Here is an 8,004-nt window from a genome sequence, read left to right on the forward strand (position 1 = left end):
CTCCTCCTGCTGCAGGCAGCAGATGGGAAGACATTTCTCCGGAGAAGCCAACTGCTCTGGCTGGTGGTCCTAATGAACACTCTCCTGTGAGGCCCACAAGTCAGCAAGCTCTGTCCTTGTGGAATCGGCTTCCAATCACTTTCCATGTAGTACCCTTCACTATACATGGACACCAAATAATCACAAAAGGAAACAAATTCAGAGAATCAAAAGAACGGCATGCACAGAGATGTACAAGTTGTTGGAGCATTGCATTCTGTAGAGAAGTCCCTCCTTCCCACAGCCCAAGATCCCTCTGGTTTCCTCTCAGTTCTTACAGTATGACCCAGCTGCCTTAGCCTTGTGACTATTTAAAAAAAAAAAAAAAACTTTTATATTTATTTTATCATCTCTTTCAGATGCTATGTACCAGGAAGGTTGGGTCTAAATTTTATACATTTCTCCCTTCCTCATAGCATTGCCTCCTGTAAATAGTCTCTGTCCACTAGACTAAAGATGAGCCTCAGTACATTTCTTCTCATACACATATTGTCAGCATAACCTTGGTGAATCAACCAGCAAATCCATGTCCTAAGAGTCCCCATGGTGGGACACATTATCCACAAGAGCCGTCATGAGTCAAGTGCTTCTAGATTCCAGGCACCATGCTGAAAGCTTGACTCAGATTATCTCGTTCAATCTTGGCAGCAGCCCTAGAACTAGGAACTGCAATTGTCTCCATTTTATAGATAAGGCAACTGAGACATTCCAAGGTTTTCTGACCTGCCCAAGATCATACAGTCCAGATTTAGACCCAGGCAATCTAACTCCAGATCCCGGGTACTTAAGGCTTGTATCTGTTTGTTTTCACGTTGCTGATAAAGACATACTAGAGACTGGGCAATTTACAAAACATAGAAGTTTAATGGACTTGCCGTTCCACATGGCTGGGGAGGCCTCACAATCATGGTAGGAGGCAAGGAGGAGCAAGTCATGTCTCACATGGGAGCAAATCATGTCTTACATGGATGGCAGCAGGCAAAAAGAGAACTTGTGCAGAGAAATTCTTCTTTGAAAAACCATCAGATCTCATAAGACTTATTCACTATCATGAGAACTGCACGGGAAAGACTTGCCCCCATGATTCAGTTACCTCCCACTGGGTCCCTCCCACAACACTTGGGAATTCAAGATTAGATTTGGGTGGGGACACAGCCAAATCATATTAAGTATTAAGCTAGTTCTTTGTCTGACATCATCTGGAATTCACAATATCCAACTACAGGCCTCACTCACCCCTCTTCCATATAGCATCCCTAGCACCGTAGGTCACATGCACTCCTAGCTTAAATCTAAGGGCTCATGCCAAGAAGTCTGAGAGGGAATGTCAGTGTCATAGATGACACTGACACATAGATGAGAGGAAAGTCAGTGTCATAGATGGGGCTCTATGTTGTGGAGTGGAAAGTAGCCAAGCCCACAGCCTCATGCAGGATCCCTGGAGGATCCCAGCCAGCAGGACTTCTGGTCAGTGCTCCTACAAGGGGATTAGACTTGCATTTGGAAAAGTAAAGGGCACAAGAGAAGAGAAAGGGATCAATAACCATCTTTCTTTTCTTTCCCTTCATTTCCACACAAACTCAGGCAAACACTGCTTACTCCAGATAGTCGTGCAGATTGAATATAAAGTAGTGGTAGTAGTCATGGATAAAAATCTAACCTGGTTCCCAAATCCCTCTGTGGGTATAAATTAGGCCTTCAAGAAAGTAGATGAACTCCTCCTTGGGGCCTCTAGAATACCACAGCTTCCTGGCACAGTGATTATACCCAGTGGTAGAATTAATTATGCCTTAAAAGAGGGGCTCAGATGTACCCATGAGGAAGCTTTTGATCTTGCAAACAGTGGTTGGCTGAATAATGGTCCCCCAAAGATGTTGAGGATGTAACCTCCAGAACCTGGGAATGTCACTTTATGTGGCAAAAAAAACTTTGCAGGTATGATTAAATCAAGAATCTTGAGATGGGAGGATTATCCTGAATTGCCAAGGTGAGCCTTAAATGTTATCACAGTGTTCTTGTAAGGGATAGGTAGATTTACCTCCAGATGAAGGCAATACGAAGACTGAGGCAAGACGCAATGCTGCTGTCTTTGAAGATGAGGAAAGGTCCACAACAGAAGGAATGGAAGAAACACTCTAGAGGCTGGAAAATGCAAGGAAATGGATTCTGTCCTAGAGAATTGGAGGTCACATGGCCTTCCTGACACCTTGATGTAGGCCCAGTGAAACTGATTCTAGACTTCTGACCTCCAGAACTCTAATGGAGTAAAGGTGTGTTGTTTAAAGCCAGCAAGTTTGTTACAGCAGCCATAGGAAATGAATACACAGACTCATACCCATTCACGAATAACAGCTAGTTTATTCTGCATTCATTTCATAGCCCCATTTTCCTTTTCATAAAGTAACTAGCGAATCTGGTCATTAGGTGCTTTGTGAACAAAGAAGGGCAATAGCTGCTCAATCAAATGCCACCACTATCTGCTAGAAGGCTTCCTTCTCACTTCTTCTGACCTTTGGCCTATAGGCTTGGAGGAAAGTGTAAGTACAAGGCAGTTTTCAGAGGTGTCCACTGTATAGCAGAGGCACCTGGCAGCCCTAACTGAAGCAGACCCTGAGAATGGCCCTATGGTCTTAAGGAGAATGTGTGTTTGGAGTCCCGAGCTAAGGAATTCAGGAGTGTCCAACCCAGAGTTTCACACCTTGTCTATCAAGGACATCTGAACCCTTGGCCCATCCCTTGGAATGCATACCACACAGGGGATCGAGGCCCTCTGTTTTGGGTTAAATGGAGGTTGCTGGGTGGAGGGTGCTAAGTGAAAATGCTGTAGAAACTGCATGCTTTTTACAAATGGTAGTGGTTCTTCTGTTCAACCTGCTGCATTGGACTATCCATTGATGTAAATTCCCCCAGTAAACCCTATGTTTCATTCACTGTCTTGGGTCTCTTCTTCAGTGTCTCAGACATGGTGCCACCCCTCTTGTAGTCAGCAGAAGTCTGGCACAACATCCACACATCCCAAAGCTCATTAAGATTTCCTGGTTTTCCTCAACAGCAGGAAGCAAAGCAAAAAACTGCAAATTCACCTGTTATTATGGTGGTGCAGTTCTAAACCACTTCTCCCTTTATTGCCATACCATGTAGGTGCACAGAGGCAAAATCACAGTGCTATGATGATGTCCACAGATCAATGGCAATGTATAACATTCCTCTCACTTATCTTCAACAGGAGAGAAACAAAGATAGAAGACAAAATGGTCTTTTTTTAGCCACTGTAACCCAAGTCCTATTGTTTGAGTCAAGTTGACTTCGAGTAAGAGGTTTGAGAAAATTGTTCAAGACATTTGATAAATAGCGTTTGGCCACATTCTGGGCACTTCAGATCTTCTGGCAGCATTGGGTGATAGAAGGCAGGCTGGTCTTAGATTTAGATAAGTTCACATTTGATACTTCACATCTAATTCACAATGCTTTCACCTGTAAAGTGAGAGGGTCAGATTAGATTGGTGGTTGCACACTAAAATTTCTTAATTAACTGATTTTATTGGCCTGTGTTGTCTAAATCTAGTTTAAACATAATTGCTTAATGTACCAATTAGAAATAGTGCTGCTTTTCTAGAACATAAAGGCAATTAAAATTATTTTTCCTTTTATAGATAAAAATGCATTTGTGGTCCATGAAACTGTTAGCTTTGTGTTACTTACATGGCAAGAGCTTCCTCTTTCTCTTTCATCTTTGTAAAGGAAAGTGTTTAACTTGCTGGAAGGCAGAGGTGGAAGGTTGAAAAGACCTTCCGCACACAAGAACATTTCCCCAAAGGCTGGGAGATTGGAGTGCGGAACAGTTTGGCTGTGTCTCCGCCCAAATCTCATCTTGAATTGTAGCTCCCATAATTCCCACATGTTGTGGGAGGAACCCAATGTGAGATAATTAAATCATGGGGCTGGTTCTGATGGCTTTATAAGGGGAAGCCCTTTTTGCTTGGCTCTCATTCTTTCTTTTGCCTGCTGCCATGTGAGATGTGCATTTCGCCTTCCACCATTATTGTCAGGCCTTCTCCAGCCACGTGGAACTGTGAATCCATTAAACCTCTTTTTCTTTATAAATTACCCAGTCTCTGGTATGTCTTTATGAGCATCATAAAAGTGGACGAATACGGAGTGATTCTGTGGGTGAACACAAAGCTGGGCTTCCTTCCTGTTCCCTTAACACAAATGCTCTTCTTTCTGTATTACATCAGTGCCCTGCCTTTTGACTGCCCTAAATTAACTTCTAGGAATCAAAAATATCAAAGTCTACAGAAGAGAAGTCCACCATCTCTGTCTGTACAGTGGCCTGGCTAAGGGCTCTGAAAAAGAATTCTGGCTCCACCAGCAGCTGGTTAGGTGACCTTGAACAAGCCACTTAGTTTCCCTAAGCCTGCCTGGGACCACTTGAAATGGGGAGTTGGGTGATCTCCATTCACTTTTGGCCGTTAATGCCTTTCTGACTTATCAATTGCTGTTTTTGGCCTCGCCGAAATCCAAAAAGGGTAGGAGAAGAGGTAACCAGGCAAAAAGTTCTGACGTGCTTAGTCCTGTCATAAAGTGGTCCCATGCCCTCTGGGAATAAGAGATGTTTCAAGCTGACACTGTCTCTCATGCGTGGGGACTTCGGAAACCTGTTCCTGGGTTACACCAAACACAACTTTTTCAAGAGCAAGGCTTCCTTCATCTGTCAGCTTGTGTTCCCAGAAAGACACTCCACAGCTGGATCCTTAGGTTTGTGTCAGGCACCTGTGACCACTGTGCCCTGTGACTGCTGGGGAACACAGTTCTTTGAGTGAGATTAGGCTTAGCTCAAAAAGTATCCATAAATCCCAGCCCTTGAAGAAGGCTAGGGCTTCCAGCAAAGCTCTCTCCACAAAATCCTCCTGACAAATCATCTACAAAATTCCATATTTTTGACCCCCTTTTATGTTCTTCATCTAAGCAAAGGTCATTTGACTAAGATATCCGAGAGATATGTAACTGGCTCTAGAATATATCTTTTGAAAATATGCATATGGATGACCTTCTCATTGATAAATTTGCTATCTAATATTTATAGCACCTTTACAAATTGAAATATAATTTATTCACCTGTTTAAAGTGGACTATTTGGTGGATTTTAGTGTATTCATGAGATTGTGCAACCATTGCCACTATTTAGTCTTCAAAAGAAACCCAGTTCCCATTAGCAGTCACTCCCATTCTTTCTTCGACACAGCCTCTGACAAATACTAATTTACCTTCTGTCTCTATGAGTTTGCCTATTATAAGCATTTCACAGAAATAGAACCATATGTGATTTTTTACTTGGCACAATATTTTCAAGGTTCACCATATTGTAACATAAGTCATAACTTCATTCCTTTTTATGGCCTAATAATACCATGGTATAGGCATACCACATTTTCTTTATTCATTCATCAGTTGATGGACGTTGGGTTGTTTTCATTTTGAGGCTATTGTAAATAATACATAAGAGTTTTTGTGTGTATGTATGCTTTCAATTCTTAAGTATATACCTAGGATGTAATTGCTGGATGATATGATAACTTTATGTTGAGACTTTGAGAAAATGCCAGGCTGTTTTTTAAATGGCTGCAACTGTTTTACAATCCCAAGGTATGATAATTCTGACATCTCTATGTCCTTGCTAACACTTGTTATTGTCTGTCTTTTTTATTATAGGCATTGTCATAGGTGTGAAGTGGAATCTTTTGATATGATTGGCATTTCTCTGATGACTAATATGTTGAGCATCTTTTCATATCCTTATTGGCCATTCATATATCTTCTTTGGAGAAATGTCTAATCAAATTCTTGGCTCATTTTTAATTGGGTAATTTGTCTTTTTATTGTTGTCTTGAATGTTCTTTATGAATTCTGAATACTAGATTAATCAGATACATGATTTACAAATATTTTATCTTTTTCTGTAGGTTGTCTTTTCACTTTGTTGGTAGTATTCTTTGAAGCACAAAGGTTTTAAATTTTGATGTTGTCTAATTTATCTATTTTTTTCTTTGTGCTTTAGGTGTCATATGTAAGAAATAACTGCCTAATCCGAGGTCATAAATATTTATAGCTATGTCTTATTTTAAAAGCTTTATCATTCTTGCTGTTAAAATAAGGTATTTGGTCAATTTTGAGTGATTTTTGTATGCAGTGTGAGCATTTATTGTATCTTGACACTGCATTAAAAATTCCAGGTCAGCATCCTGTTGCATAAGGACATAAATTATATTTTTATAAATAAGAGGTGGCAAAAATATGCCACTAAAGAAAAGTATTTAAACACCTTAAATAGCTATTAGTTACTAAAATTAAAATATTATTTATATGTACATTACAAATCATCCTATGTATTGAAAGAGATAACCTAAGGTCCTTATAAGACAACAAATTATTGCCTCTATTTGACTTACTATTTTTACTTGAAAGTAATAGAAGTGATATTTCTTTAAAAAGTCATATTGTGTAACTTTTAATGCATTTGAGTCACTCCAACACTTAATAACTAATTTCTCCAAGGAAAAATATCTGTACAAATGAAAATATTGGTTTTATGGCTATATCCTACATTACGCATATGTTAACAAAAATATTTTTACGCAGAATTGTTTCTGCTAAAATTTCGATACTTGGCAAAGAGAAATATCCTTGCAGCATTCTCAGTCCTTATTAAGTGAAGTCTTGATAAATTGTCAAGAAAGAGAACTGTTGGTAAGCTGCCATCAGAGCTCATTGCATTCAGAAATTCAAGAAAGCACAAAGAAATTTCTAACTCAGTAGGTGTGAGAGAAGAAAAGGAGAAGGAAAAGTAGTGTTCAGAGATGTAAGAAAAAAATCTTATGATAGAGACAGCTGAAAAATAATGAAAAATGTGCTTTTGGGGTCAGGCTTTCTGTGTCTGCAACTCTGTTCCACCACGGCCAGTTCTGAACTCAAGCAAGTTAACTTCTATAAGCCTCAGTTTCTTCCTCTGTAAAATAGGTTTTATGGTAGTCTGTCTTGTAAGATTGCTGTGAAGATTAAATGAGTTAATGCATGTAGAGCACCTAGCTCAATCCCTTGCTTATAGAGAGAGCCCAATAAATGTTAGCTTTATTATTAATTATTATTCTAAACAACAGAAAGCTTGCACAGGGCTTCCACATTGCCAAAAATTCTTGGCTTCAGCAGTTAAATTCCAATTTCTTGGAGTTATTATATCATATATAATTTCAGGATAAGACCCCAAGCAAAACTTTTCTGTATGCAGGTAAATTGGATTGTCATTCCAGCCTTTGGTCATGAAATTTGGGGATCTAATTTTACACTCAGGGAAAAAGCTTGGAAGACCCATGGAGTAGTTATTACACCATGAACACTGAGGAAGAGCCACCTAAGTAAAAATGGGGGAGCCAAAATGGCAGAAAATGAATCCTATAAATTCAGTGAATCAGTAGGAAAAAGCAAGGCACTTAAATTCTAGCCCAACCCTGACAATAGGCAAAACAGATCACTTACTTGAGATTTCATCAGATGATCATTAAAATCAACTCCAGACAAAACGTCCTATGGTTACAATTTCAAAATGATTGTGTCCATTCATTTATTTTCAACTGAACGCAACACTGTACCAGAAAAGAACATTTTAAAGGTTATGACTTAGAGTGAGAGTACATATAATCATATTAGCACAGAATTTTTAACTTCCTTTTTAAGTTACCTATTTGATTTTTTGAATGGGTAATACATCAATGTGACTCAAACGAGAAAGCGTACAAAAGGGTATACTGTAAAAAGCCCTCATTCATCCCAGTTCCAAATCTCTCGGTGACTCCCAAAACATGTACACACCAGTAGCCATGATTTCACTTTCTTACTATCCTTCTGGACACTGTTTATAAATTTATATGTGCAAGGTAACAAAACAGACCTCCTTTTCCTCCTTTTCTA

The sequence above is a fragment of the Pongo pygmaeus genome, chromosome 11 (assembly GCF_028885625.2).
Source record: "Pongo pygmaeus isolate AG05252 chromosome 11, NHGRI_mPonPyg2-v2.0_pri, whole genome shotgun sequence".
Lineage (NCBI taxonomy): Eukaryota > Metazoa > Chordata > Mammalia > Primates > Hominidae > Pongo > Pongo pygmaeus.